Raw genomic sequence first — 13049 nt, 5'->3', positions numbered from 1 at the left:
ATTACATCATTAGTTTTAGATGAAGTGTTCCATGATTCATTGTTTGTGCATAACACCCAGTGCTCCCTGCAGAATATGCCCTCCTCAATACCCATCACCAGGCTAACCCATCCTCCCAAACCCCTCCCCTCTAGAACCCTCAGTTTGTTTTTCAGAGTCCATCGTCTCTCATGGTTCGTCTACCCCTCCGATTTCCCCCCCTTCATTCTTCCCCTCCTGCTACCTTCTTCTTCTTCTTTTTTTTTTTCTTAACATGTATTGCATTATTTGTTTCAGAGGTACAGATCTAAGATTCAACAGTCTTGCACAATTCACAGCACTTACCAGAGCACATACCCTCCCCAGTGTCTATCGCCCAGTCACCCCATCCCTCCCACCCCACCCCCCACTCCAGCAACCCTCAGTTTGTTTCCTGAGATTAAGAATTCCTCATATCAGTGATGTCATATGATACATGTCTTTCTCTGTTTGACTTATTTCGCTCCGGTTCCATCCATGTCGTTGCAAATGGCAAGATCTCATTCCTTTTGAGGGCTGCATAATATTCCATTGTATATATATTCCACATCTTCTTTATCCATTCATCTGTCGATGGACATCTTGGCTCTTTCCACAGTTTGGCTATTGTGGACATTGCTGTTATAAACATCGGGGTGCACATACCCTTTCGGATCCCTACTTTTGTATCTTTGGGATAAATACCCAGTAGTGCAATTGATGGATCATATGGTAGCTCTATTTTCAACTTTTTGAGGATCCTCCATCCTGTTTTCCAGAGTGGCTGCACCAGCTTGCATTCCCACCAACAGTGTAGGAGGGTGCCCCTTTCTCCGCATCCCCGCCAACATCTGTCGTTTCCTGACTTGTTAATTTTAGCCATTCTGACTGGTGTGAGGTGGTATCTCATTGAGGTTTTGATTTGGATTTCCCTGATGCCGAGCGATATTGAGCACTTTTTCATGTGTCTGTTGGCCATTTGGATGTCTTCTTTGGAAAAATGTCTGTTCATGTCTTCTGCCCATTTCTTGATTGGATTCTTTGTTCTTTGGGTGTTGAGTTTGATGAGTTCTTTATAGATTTTGGATACTAGCCCTTTATCTGATATGTCATTTGCAAATATCTTCTCCCATTCTGTCGGTTGTCTTTTGGTTTTATTGACTGTTTCCTTTGCTTTGCAAAAGCTTTTTATCTTGATGAAGTCCCAATAGTTCATTTTTGCCCTTGCTTCCCTTGCCTTTGGCGATGTTTCTAGGAAGAAGTTGCTTCGGCTGAGGTCAAAGAGGTTGCTGCCTGTGTTGTCCTTTAGGATTTTGATGGACTCCTGTCTCACATTGAGGTCTTTCAACCATTTGGAGTCTATTTTTGTGTGTGGTGTAAGGAAATGGTCCAGTTTCAATCTTCTGCCTGTGGCTATCCAATTTTCCCAACACCATTTGTTGAAGAGACTGTCTTTGTTCCATTGGACATTCTTTCCTGACTTGTCGAAGATTAGTTGGCCATAGAGTTGAGGGTCCATTTCTGGGCTCTCTATTCTGTTCCATTGATCTATGTGTCTGTTTTTGTGCCAGTACCATGCTGTCTTGATGATGACAGCTTTGTAATAGAGCTTGAAGTCTGGAATTGTGATGCCGCCGGCTTTGCTTTTCTTTTTCAATATTCCTCTGGCTATGCGGGGTCTTTTCTGGTTCCATACAAATTTTAGGATCCTTTGTTCCATTTCTTTGAAAAAAGTGAATGGTATTTTGATGGGGATTGCATTGAATGTGTAGATTGCTCTAGGTAGCATTGACATCTTCACACTATTTGTTCTTCCAATCCATGAGCATGGAACATTTTTCCATTTCTTTGTGTCTTCCTCAATTTCTTTCATGAGTATTTTATAGTTTTCTGAGTACAGATCCTTTGCCTCTTTGGTTAAATTTATTCCTAGGTATCTTATGGTTTTGGGTGCAATTGTAAATGGGATGGACTCCTTAATTTCTCTTTCTTCTGTCTTGTTGTTGGTGTATAGGAATGCCACTGACTTCTGTGCATTGATTTTATATCCTGCCACTTGACTGAATTCCTGTATGAGTTCTAGCAGTTTTGGGGTGGAGTCTTTTGGGTTTTCCACATAACGTATCATATCTGCAAAGAGTGAGAGTTTGACTTCTTCTTTGCCAATTTGGATGCCTTTGATTTCTTTTTGTTGTCTGATTGCTGTGGCTAGGACTTCCAATACTATGTTGAATAGCAGTGGTGATAGTGGACATCCCTGCCGTGTTCCTGACCTTAGGGGGAAAGCTCTCAGTTTTTCCCCATTGAGAATGATATTTGCTGTATGTTTTTCATAGATGGCTTTTATGATATTGAGGTATGTACCCTCTATGCCTATACTCCGAAGAGTTTTGATCAAGAAAGGATGCTGTACTTTGTCAAATGCTTTTCTGCATCTATTGAGAGGATCATATGGTTCTTGTTCTTTCTTTTGTTAATGTATTGTATCACATTGATTGATTTGTGGATGTTGAACCAACCTTGCAGCCCAGGGATAAATCCCACTTGGTCGTGGTGAATAATCCTTTGAATGTACTGTTGGATCCTATTGGCTAGTATTTTGGTGAGAATTTTTGCATCCATGTTCATCAGGGATATTGGTCTGTAATTCTCCTTTTTCATGGGGTCTTTGTCTGGTTTTGGGATCAAGGTAATGCTGGCCTCCTAAAATGAGTTTGGAAGTTTTCCTTCCGTTTCTATTTTTTGGAACAGTTTCAGAGGAATAGGTATTAATTCTTCTTGAAATGTTTGGTAGAATTCCCCTGGGAAGCCATCTGGCCCTGGGCTTTTGTGTTTTGGGAGATTTTTGATGACTGCTTCAATTTCCTTAGTGGTTATAGGTCTGTTCAGGTTTTCTATTTCTTCCTGGTTCAGTTTTGGTAGTTGACACATCTCTGGGAATGCATCCATTTCTTCCAGGTTATCTAATTTGCTGGCATAGAGTTGCTCATAATATGTTCTTATAATTGTTTGTATTTCTTTGGTGTTGGCTGTGATCTCTCCTCTTCCATTCATGATTTTGTTGATTTGGATCATTTCTCTTCTCTTTTTGATAAGTCTGGCCAGGGGCTTATCAATCTTGTTAATTCTTTCAAAGAATCAGCTCCTAGTTTCATTGATCTGTTCTACTGTTCTTTTAGTTTCTATTTCATTGATTTCTGCTCTGATCTTTATGATTTCTCTTCTCCTGCTGGGTTTAGGCTTTATTTGCTGTTCTTTCTCCAGCTCCTTTAGGTGTAGGATTAGGTTGTGTATTTGAGACCTTTCTTGTTTCTTGAGAAAGGCTTGTATTGCTATATACTTTCCTCTTAGGACTGCCTTTGCTGCATCCCAAAGATTTTGAATAGTTGTGTTTTCATTTTCATTGGTTTCCATGTGTTTTTTTAATTCTTCTTTAATTTCCTGGTTGACCCATTCATTCTTCAGTAGGATGCTCTTTAGCCTCCATGTATTTGAGTTTTTTCCGACTTTCCTCTTGTGATTGAGTTCTAGTATCAAAGCATTGTGGTCTGAAAATAGGCAGGGAATGATCCCAATCTTTTGGTACCAGTTGAGACCTGATTTATGACCTAGGATGGGATCGATTCTGGAGAATGTTCCATGGGCACTAGAGAAGAATGTGTATTCTGTTGCTTTGGGATGGAATGTTCTGAATATGTCTGTGAAGTCCATTTGGCCCAGTGTGTCATTTAAAGTCTTTATTTCCTTGTTGATCTTTTGCTTAGACAATCTGTCCATTTCAGTGAGTCAGGTGTTAAAGTCGTCCACTATTATTGTATTGCTGTCAATGTGTTTCTTTGCTTTTGTTATTAATTGCCTTATATAATTTACTGCTCCCATGTTAGGGGCATAGATATTTACAATTGTTAGATCTTCTTGTTGGATAGACCCTTTAAGTAGGATATAGTGTCCTTCCTCATCTCTTATTACAGTCTTTGGTTTAAAATCTAATTTGTCTGATATAAGGATTGCCACTCCAGCTTTCTTTTGGTGTCCATTAGCATGGTAAATGGTTTTCCACCCCCTCACTTTCAATCTGGGGGTGTCTTTGGTTCTAAAATGAGTCTCTTGCAGACAGCATATCGATGGGTCTTGTTTTTTAATCCAATCTGATAGCCTGTGTCTTTTGATTGGGGTATTTAGCCCATTTACATTCAGGCTAACTATTGAAAGATAGGAATTTAGTGCCATTGTATTGCCTGTAAGGTGACTGTTACTGTATATTGTCTGCGTTCCTTTCTGGTCTATGTTGCTTTTAGGGTCTCTCTTCGCTTAGAGGACCCCTTTCAAGATTTCTTGTAGGGCTGGTTTTGTGTTTGCAAATTCCTTTAGTTTTTGTTTGTCCTAGAAGCTTTTTATCTCTCCTTTTATTTTCAATGACAGCCTAGCTGGATAGAGTATTCTTGGCTGCATATTTTTCTCATTTAGTGCTCTGAATATATCCTGCCAGTCCTTTCTGGCCTGCCAGGTCTCTGTGGATAGGTCTGTTGCCAATCTAATGTTTCTACCATTGTAGGTTACAGATCTCTTCTCCTGAGCTGCTTTCAGGATTTTCTCTTTGTCTATGAGACTCGTAAGTTTTACTATTAGATGTCGGGGTGTTGACCTATTTTTATTGATTTTGAGAGGGTTTCTCTGTGCTTCCTGGATTTTGATGCCTGTTTCCTTCCCCAAATTAGGGAAGTTCTCTGTTATAATTTGCTCCATTATACCTTCTGCCCCTCTCTCTCTTTCTTCTTCTTCTGGAATCCCAATTATTCTAATGTTGTTTCGTCTTATGGTATCGCTTATCTCTCGAATTCTGCCCTCGTGATCCAGTAGTTGTTTATCTCTCTTTTCCTCAGCTTCTTTATTTTCCACCATTTGCTCTTCTATCTCACTGATTGTCTCTTCTGCCTCTTTTATCCTAGCAGTTAGCGCCCCCATATTTGATTGCACCTCATTAATAGCCTTTTTGATTTCTACTTGGTTAGATTTTAGTTCTTTTACTTCTCCAGAAAGGGTTTCTCTAATAACTTCCATGCTTTTTTTCAAGCCCAGCTAGTATCTTTAAAGTGATGATTCTGAACTCTAGATCTGACATCGTACTAATGTCCGTATTGAGTAGGTCCCTGGCAGTCAGTACTACCTCTTGTTCTTTTTGTTGAGGTGATTTTTTCCATCTTGTCATTTTGTGCAGAGGAGAATAGATTAATGAGAGAACAAAATGCTAGCAGGGTAACAATGTCCCCAGAAAATATACTCTAAACAAATCAGAAAAGACCTGAAGCAGGGGGAAAAGAAAGGGAAAGAGAGAAAAAAGAAAAAAAAAAAAAAAGAAAAAGAAAAGGATAAAGATAAAAACAGTACAAAACAAAACAAAACAAAAAAAAAAAACCAGAATGTGATCAAATATGATCAGGCTAGTATATAGATCAATGCCACACATTAGATTTTGGGTGTATTTTGGTCTGTTAGAAGAAAGTGCCTCCCAAAATTTTAAAGAAAGAAAAATTTATATATGTACAAAAATAAGGGTTGATATGATGAAGGGATGGAATACGAATGTAAAGATGGAAATTATAAAATATTTTATAAAAGGAATTGATAAGTTGTTTGAAAAAAGAAAGAGGAATTAAAAAAAAAAGGAAAAGAAGGGAGAGAATGTGATCAGGCAGGGAAGTAGAAAAAAACCATACACTAGAGATTTAGGGTATATTTTGATCTGTTAGAAGAAACTATCTCAAAATTTTAAAGAGAGCACAACTTATATATATATGCCAAAAATACAGGTAACTACTATGAAGGGTTAGAATATGAGTCTAAAAATGAAAAGTAAAAATGTTTTTTAAAAAAGGGATTGATAAAATGTTGTTTGAAAAAGGGAAAAAGAAAAATTCAAAAAAAGAAAAAAAAAGTTAAAAAAAATTCACTTTGAAAGACTAAAGAATCATGGTAAAAAAGCCATGGATTCTATGTGCCTTATTCCCCTGGCACTGGAGTTCTGCCGTTCTCATTGATGGGTAAACTTGATCTTGGCTGGCTGTTCTCACTGATCTTTTGGGGGAGGGGCCTGTTGCCATGGTTTCCAAATGTCTTTGCCAGAGGCGGATTTGCCCCACCCTTGCCTTGTCCGGGCTAAGTAATCTGCTCTGGTTTGCTCTCGGGAGCCTTTGTTCCCTGTAAGCTTTCCCTACAGCTTTGGAGGACGAGAGTGAAACGGCAGCCTCCCAATCTCCGCCCCAGAGGAGCCGAGACCTCGGGGCCCTGCTCCTCAGTGAGCCCCCAGAGAAAGGCCGTCAATCACTCCCGGCTCCCTGGTCTCCGGCCGCACTCCATGCTCACCCGGCCTGTGACCGCACGTTTCTATCTCTGGCACCCGACCCTGCGTGGAACCTCCAAACCCAGCAGATCCCTGCGGTGCACTCCCACGCGGCTCCTCCCGGGGGAGGAAGGTGAGTCTCCCCGGATCTGCCGCTTGTTGGGTCCCTGCTGGAGGAGCAGGGGCCCGACTGGGCCGCGGATCACGGTTTATGGCCACCCCGAGCTGAGAGCCCGCGCCTGGGCTCCGCCTCTGCAGCCGGCTTCCCTGCTCTGATAGCTGGGAGCTCTGCCACACTCAGGCACCCCCGGTCTTTCTGTGACCCCGAGGGTCCTGAGACCACACTGTCCCGGAGGGTTCCACCCCCCGCTTAGCCACCAGGGTGACGTCCCTTGGCGGAGCACACTTTTAAAGTTCCGATTTTGTGCTCCGTGGTTCTATCACTTGCCAGAATCGGCTGACAGAGGCCCCTCCCCCGCCGTCTATCCTCCCGAATATCACCTCGGATTCACTTCTCCGCACGTCCTACCTTCCAGAAAGTGGTCGCTTTTCTGTTCAGAGAGTTGTTGCTCTTCTTTTCTTCGATCTCCTGTTGGGTTTGTAGGTGTTCAGAATGGTTTGATCCCTATCCAGCTGAATTCCTGAGAGGAGACGAAATCCAGGTCTCCTACTCCTCCGCCATCTTCTTTTCATCCCTGATGCATTGTTTTTAAGATAGTAAATTTAATAAGAATCCTTGATCTTGCATTACTTGATTTTGTGCGTGTGATATAATTTTAATATTGATACTAAGGGACACCACTGCTCAAAATCCTTCCCTGGTTCCTACTGCATCTAAGATAGACCCCATGCCTGACCTGTCAGTCTCTTTTATTGGCAAGCCACAGTGTATCTTTCCATCCTTATTTCTAGATAAAAGAAGCCAGGCATGCAATGCCAGGCTAGGACACTTAGTTCAATTCAGTAAGCATTGGGAATCATTGACAACATTTGATATGGGGAGGAGTGGAGTTAGGACTTGGGAAGATTAATTAAGCATGAAGAAGGAAACATGAGCCTTCCTTCAGAAGGACACGGGCACATTAATACCTTCCCTCCTTGGATTCCTTTGTTCCACTTTTCTGGAATGCTGATTCCAGAACTCTAAATCCTGCTCATCCTTCAGGGTCCTTATTAAGTGCATGAAACATTTCCGGGTTATGTCAGTTCAAAGGGACACATTACTCCCTTTTCAGACATTTTTAAAAATTCTTGCATAATTCATTCTTTTTTTATTATTATTGAAGCATAATTATCAAAGGAGTGTTATATTAGTTTCAGGTGTACAATATAATGATTCAAATTTTCAGACATTTTTTAGCGCAGAGTATCTGTGCCATCCATGAAGATTCAGTTTGCTATTGCTCTGTGATATATCATTGTCACACTTTATTATTTAATGGGTTTTTAATGTACATTATTCATTTCTTCAATTAGGTTATAAGTTTCTTGAGATCTAAAATTATATTGTACACATCTTTGGAGCCAACTAACAATTTTGCATAACAATGTATTCACCATAGACATGTTATCAGTATTTGGCAAATATGGATAATGCATAATGAAGTTAGGTTTGGGAACGATGGTTGCTCAGTTGTCTCTGGCTCCCTCTAGTGATGCCCAAAATATAACTGGTAGCTGCACATTCTCGTTTCATCCCATCTGCTGTAATTTTACAGCTATCAGATGGGACTCAGAGAACAAATTCAGCTACCAGCAAGAAATAAACATCATAATTATTATAGCCTAAGTATATCAATCTCTTATTATATGCCAAGAGCTGTTAAAAACATTATACAAATTATCTCATCTAACTCGCACAAAACCCATGTGAGATGGTTATTAATGTTCCTCATTTTACAGATGAGGATACTGAGGCACAGTGATGTCAAGTAATGTGCCTAAGGTCACACAGTAAGATTTTCCCTAATTCTGTTTTATTTTTTTCTAGATTTACTGAGATAAAATTGACATATAACATTGTATAAATTTCAGGGGCACCTGGGGGGCTCAATCAGTTAAGCGTCCAATTCTTGATTTTGGCTCAGGTCATGATCTCAGGGTTGTGAGATTGAGCCCCGAGACGGGCTCCATGCTCAATGTGGAGTCTGCTTATGATTCTCTCTCTCCCTCTCCCTCCACCCCTCCCTTCACTCTCTCTCTCTCTCAGTAAACAAAAAAAATCTAAAAAACAAACAAACAAACAAACCCCCCCAAAATTGTGTAAGTTTCAGGTGTACAATGTGATAATTTGATATATGCACATATTGTGAAAAGTTTAGTACAATAAGGTTAACACACTTTTCATGTCATATAGTTACAACTTATGTGTGTGTTGAGAACTTTTAAGACCAACTCTCTTAACAACTTTCAAATATACAACTAACTGTATATTGCTAATTGTAGTCATCATGTTGTGCATTGCATCCCCCAAACTTATCTATCTTATATCTGGAAATATAACCCTTTGACCACCTTCAGTCCTTTCCCCTACCCTCAACCCACCCCTGGTAACCATCAATCTACTCTCTATTTCTGAGTTGTTTTTTCAGATTCCACATATAAGTGAGACTATACAGTATTTGTCTTTCTCTGTCTGACTTATTTCACTTAGCATAATGCCCTCACAGTACATCTTTGTTATCCCAAATGGCAGAATTTCCTCATTCTTTATGGCCAAATAATATTCGATTGTATGTAGTGCATTTTCTTTATCTATTCATCCATCAGTGGACATTTAGATTGTTTCCAATCTTGGCTATTGTACCCCCATTTTAGCCTGGGTGGTTTGGAAGATGTAAATAGGTATGTTGGGACTCTTACATAATTGGGTTATTTGGCTAACGTGCTTTATTTCTAAATCTTGTTACATATTTTAATCAAGAATGTATGCTTCTGACAAATACATGTGCATGGCAGGTACTACTTAGTTTACACTGAAGAGAATTGAACAACTGCATATAGCAATGGAAAAAGGCAGGGAAAAATATTGTTCAAATGGCAAATATATTGTCAAATTTCCAAAAGAGATAACTATTTTAGAATAAGCCTTATTTGGCATTGCTTTGCATACAAGTAAGTTAATTTAAAAATGAATTATTGTCCTTTAAACATAGTCTCCCCCTTTCAATTGTTCAAGTTTTCAATTAATGACCTATTCATTACATGAACTTGATTATAATGGATAATGTTTTAATACCAAAATAATAACAAGTTTGAAATGCATGATTTTCATTTGCAATTAAATAATTTGCATATTAATAACTCATGTACTTTCTCATTTGTTAGTATCACAACTTGAATTAAGATTGAAACAGCATTGGGGCGCCTGGGTGGCTCAGTCTTTAAGCATCTGCCTTTGGCTCAGGTCATGATCCCAGGGTCCTGGGATCAAGCCCCACATCAGGCTCCCTGCTCTGTGGGAATCCTGCTTCTCCCTCTCCCACTCCCCATGCTTGTATTCCTGCTTTCTGTCAAATAAATAAATAAAATCTTTAAAAGAAAAAGATTGAAACAGCATCATTTAAAGTAGAAAAAGAGAAAATAATGTCAATAGTAGTATTGATCTCATATCCTGAATGGAAGGACTCATACCAATACACAATGAATGGAATACATAAATAAAAAATACAAGTATTTTTCACATTCTACATTATGTTCTTGTAGGGAGGTAAATGATGCAAGTGGTCTTATATGAATAATGGTAGATTTTCAATATTAATATATTTTGGAATTGTACATTGTCCCTAGCTAGACAGCACCAATAATTTTGGATAAACAAAACAAAACTTAAATAAAAGTGTCTCTTGCTCTTTTTTTCCCCCTGCAAGCATACATTATTATTAACAAGAGACATCTGGTTCCCATTAACATTGAAAGGAGAGATCTATCTTAGGAATTATGATTTAAGTTGAATTGTAGGCCAGGAGAATTAGCCATCCCGTCTACTTCACGTGCGTTTGTAGCCATGCTAATTAACAGTAGGGAATCTCTCTCTGTCTCTGTCTCTCGGTCTCTCTGTCTCTCCCTTTCACTTTTGCAAAACAAATTAAATAATGGAAAAGGTTTTCACTGAACTGTAGAGTAAATAAGCCGTACATGCATGTGATATTCAGAGCATGAATGTGTGTGTGTGTGTGTGTGTGTAGATGGAATGCCTGCTGTGAATGTTAACATGGCAGCTGACTTCCAGAGCCCACCCCCTCTCTGTCTCTGTTTCTCATACACACATACATGATTAGCCTCTTCCAACTTTTCCATAGTCTTATAAACCCTACCTTTAGGAATTACCCAGGTGCTTGGAAATGCAGTAGAAAAAAAAAATGATTTCTCATTAAAAAAAAACAAAAGTGGAATTTGACAGGCTAAAGGAGAGGGGTGCAGGGGGATAATAGCCTGTGACCCCCAAAAGATACAAAGTGGGAAGGAAACAGCTGTTTAGTGTCCAGAACCCTGAAGCCTAAGCAGACTGAACTAGATTTGCAGCCCGTCTCTGTCTGTGTCCATCATAGCTGGGTGACCCTGGAAAAATTATGCAGGCTTTCTGAGTCTCCTTTTCTTCATGGGTAGATTCATATTTATCTCACAGAGCTGCAGCGAGGATGAAACTGAATCAGACCTTCTCTTTGAAAAGACATCGAGAGTGCCCAGACCTGCCCACTGTACAGCTGTATACTCCCAATACATGTTTGTTTCCTTTGTTTGTTTGTTTCTGCTTACCTTGAGAAGACCCCCAGTCTGTTACCTGCTTAAAATATCTGCACACAGCCATCAAAAGGAATGAGATCTTGCCATTTGCAACGACGTGGATGGAACTGGAGGGTATTATGTTGAGTGAAATAAGTCAAACAGAGAAAGACATGTATCATATGATCTCACTGATATGAGGAATTCTTAATTGTAGGAAACAAACTGAGGGTTGCTGGAGTGGGGGGTGGGGTGGGAGGGATGGAGTGACTGGGTGATAGACACTGGGGAGGGTATGTGCTCTGGTAAGCGCTGTGAATTGTGCAAGACTGTTGAATCTCAGATCTGTACCTATGAAACAAATAATGCAATATATGTTAAGAAAAAAAAAGAAGAAGAAGAAGGTAGCGGGAAGGGAAGAATGAAGCGGGGGAAATCGGAGGGGTAGACGAACCATGAGAGATGATGGACTCTGAAAAACAAACAGGGTTCTAGAGGGGAGTGGGGTGGGAGGATGGGTTAGCCTGGTGGTGGGTATTGAGGAGGGCACGTTCTGCATGGAGCACTGGGTGTTATGCACAAACAATGAATCATGGAACACTTCATCTAAAACTAATGATGTAATGTATGGGGATTAACATAAGAATAAAAAAAAGAAAAAAAATATCTGCACACAGCCATGTTATTTCACATCACAGCAGGTCCTCATCACCTTGAATGAAGTAAGAGAAACAGATTGGAAATAATGGCTTGTTCACCTACAATGTGGCTCCTGAGCCAGACGGGAGTCAAATCCATCGACCTTGACATGCCCTGTGAGGATGCTCGGTTCTCTTTGTTGCCGAAGAATGAGGGTCGAAGTCCAGTAATGGCTCCTGTTTTCTTCTGGCCCCGGATCAGAAAGTATTTCTGTATGCGTGTGCACCTTCTCCCTTTGCCTTCCTTTCTCCCTTCCTTTCCTACCACTCTCCCTTCTCCCACAAAGAAGAAGAGAACAATAAGAATTTGATTGTGGTAAGTGTCAACTGTGTTTCACATTTTAAGAAAAGCAGCACATGACCTAACTAGAGAAGAAAAAAAAAAAGTTTTGAGAAAATAGTTCTCTCATATGGCAACCTTGCTAATGAAGCGGAAGTCTTCAAGTGGGCTACTGTGGCTAAAGTCTAAAAGAAAGCATTGAATGTCCTGGGAACCGCAATCCTCAGGTAGAGGTCGAGAGGAGAAGCCGCTTCACAGAAAGCCCATTAGCTATTCCCACAGGAAAAGTATTCTTACGGTCCCATAACGATACCCTGTTGATACCAGTGGTTCGCAAAATGCAGAGTGATGAAATAAGGCTTACTTCTCACTCTTGCTCCATTAGATTTCAGGTTTGGCAGTGAAGGGTTATAATATGTAGCCAGATGGTCTAGGAAAGCAGTTGAAAGAGTGAAAGAGGCATGAAGGAGGCGTCAGATGTTGCAGAGTGAGAAACTCCCCATGCAGGCACGTGGAAATGAAAATGATGCCACGGCAGAATGGAAGAGGGACATAATAAACCTTGACATTCCAACGTATACAAGAATTGTTATATCCCGTGCTCTGCAGATCGTGTTTGTGAGACATTCCCTTGGATGAGGGCCATTGACAAGTGTTGTCTGTAGAATTTGCCTTCAGTAGTCCGGGAATGGGAAGCAAAGACTCAAATTGAGTTGTAGGAGAGAGAAAAATAATTATGCTTGACCAAGTGCCAAGTGTCTGCCAAGCTATGCTAAATAGTGCTCAGTCTTCCCCGTTTTGCTCAATTCTCAACAACAGTTTGATACTTTTGAAGTTGTTACCCGTTCTTGTAGATGGAGTAGCAGAGCCCTGATGCTATTAAATACCATGCCCAAGTGAGCATGGTTGGCAGATGATGGAGGTGAGGTTTTACCCCAAATCTGGCTGAGATGCATGCTCCTTCCCTATCAGCATAGCAAGCCACACCGTGAAGGAAAGACATAACTTA

Source organism: Mirounga angustirostris, unplaced genomic scaffold (genome assembly GCF_029215605.1).
Source record: "Mirounga angustirostris isolate CCGP_5_RB_7025 unplaced genomic scaffold, mMirAng1.0.hap1 SCAF_9, whole genome shotgun sequence".
NCBI lineage: Eukaryota > Metazoa > Chordata > Mammalia > Carnivora > Phocidae > Mirounga > Mirounga angustirostris.
This window is presented reverse-complemented; position numbering follows the sequence as displayed.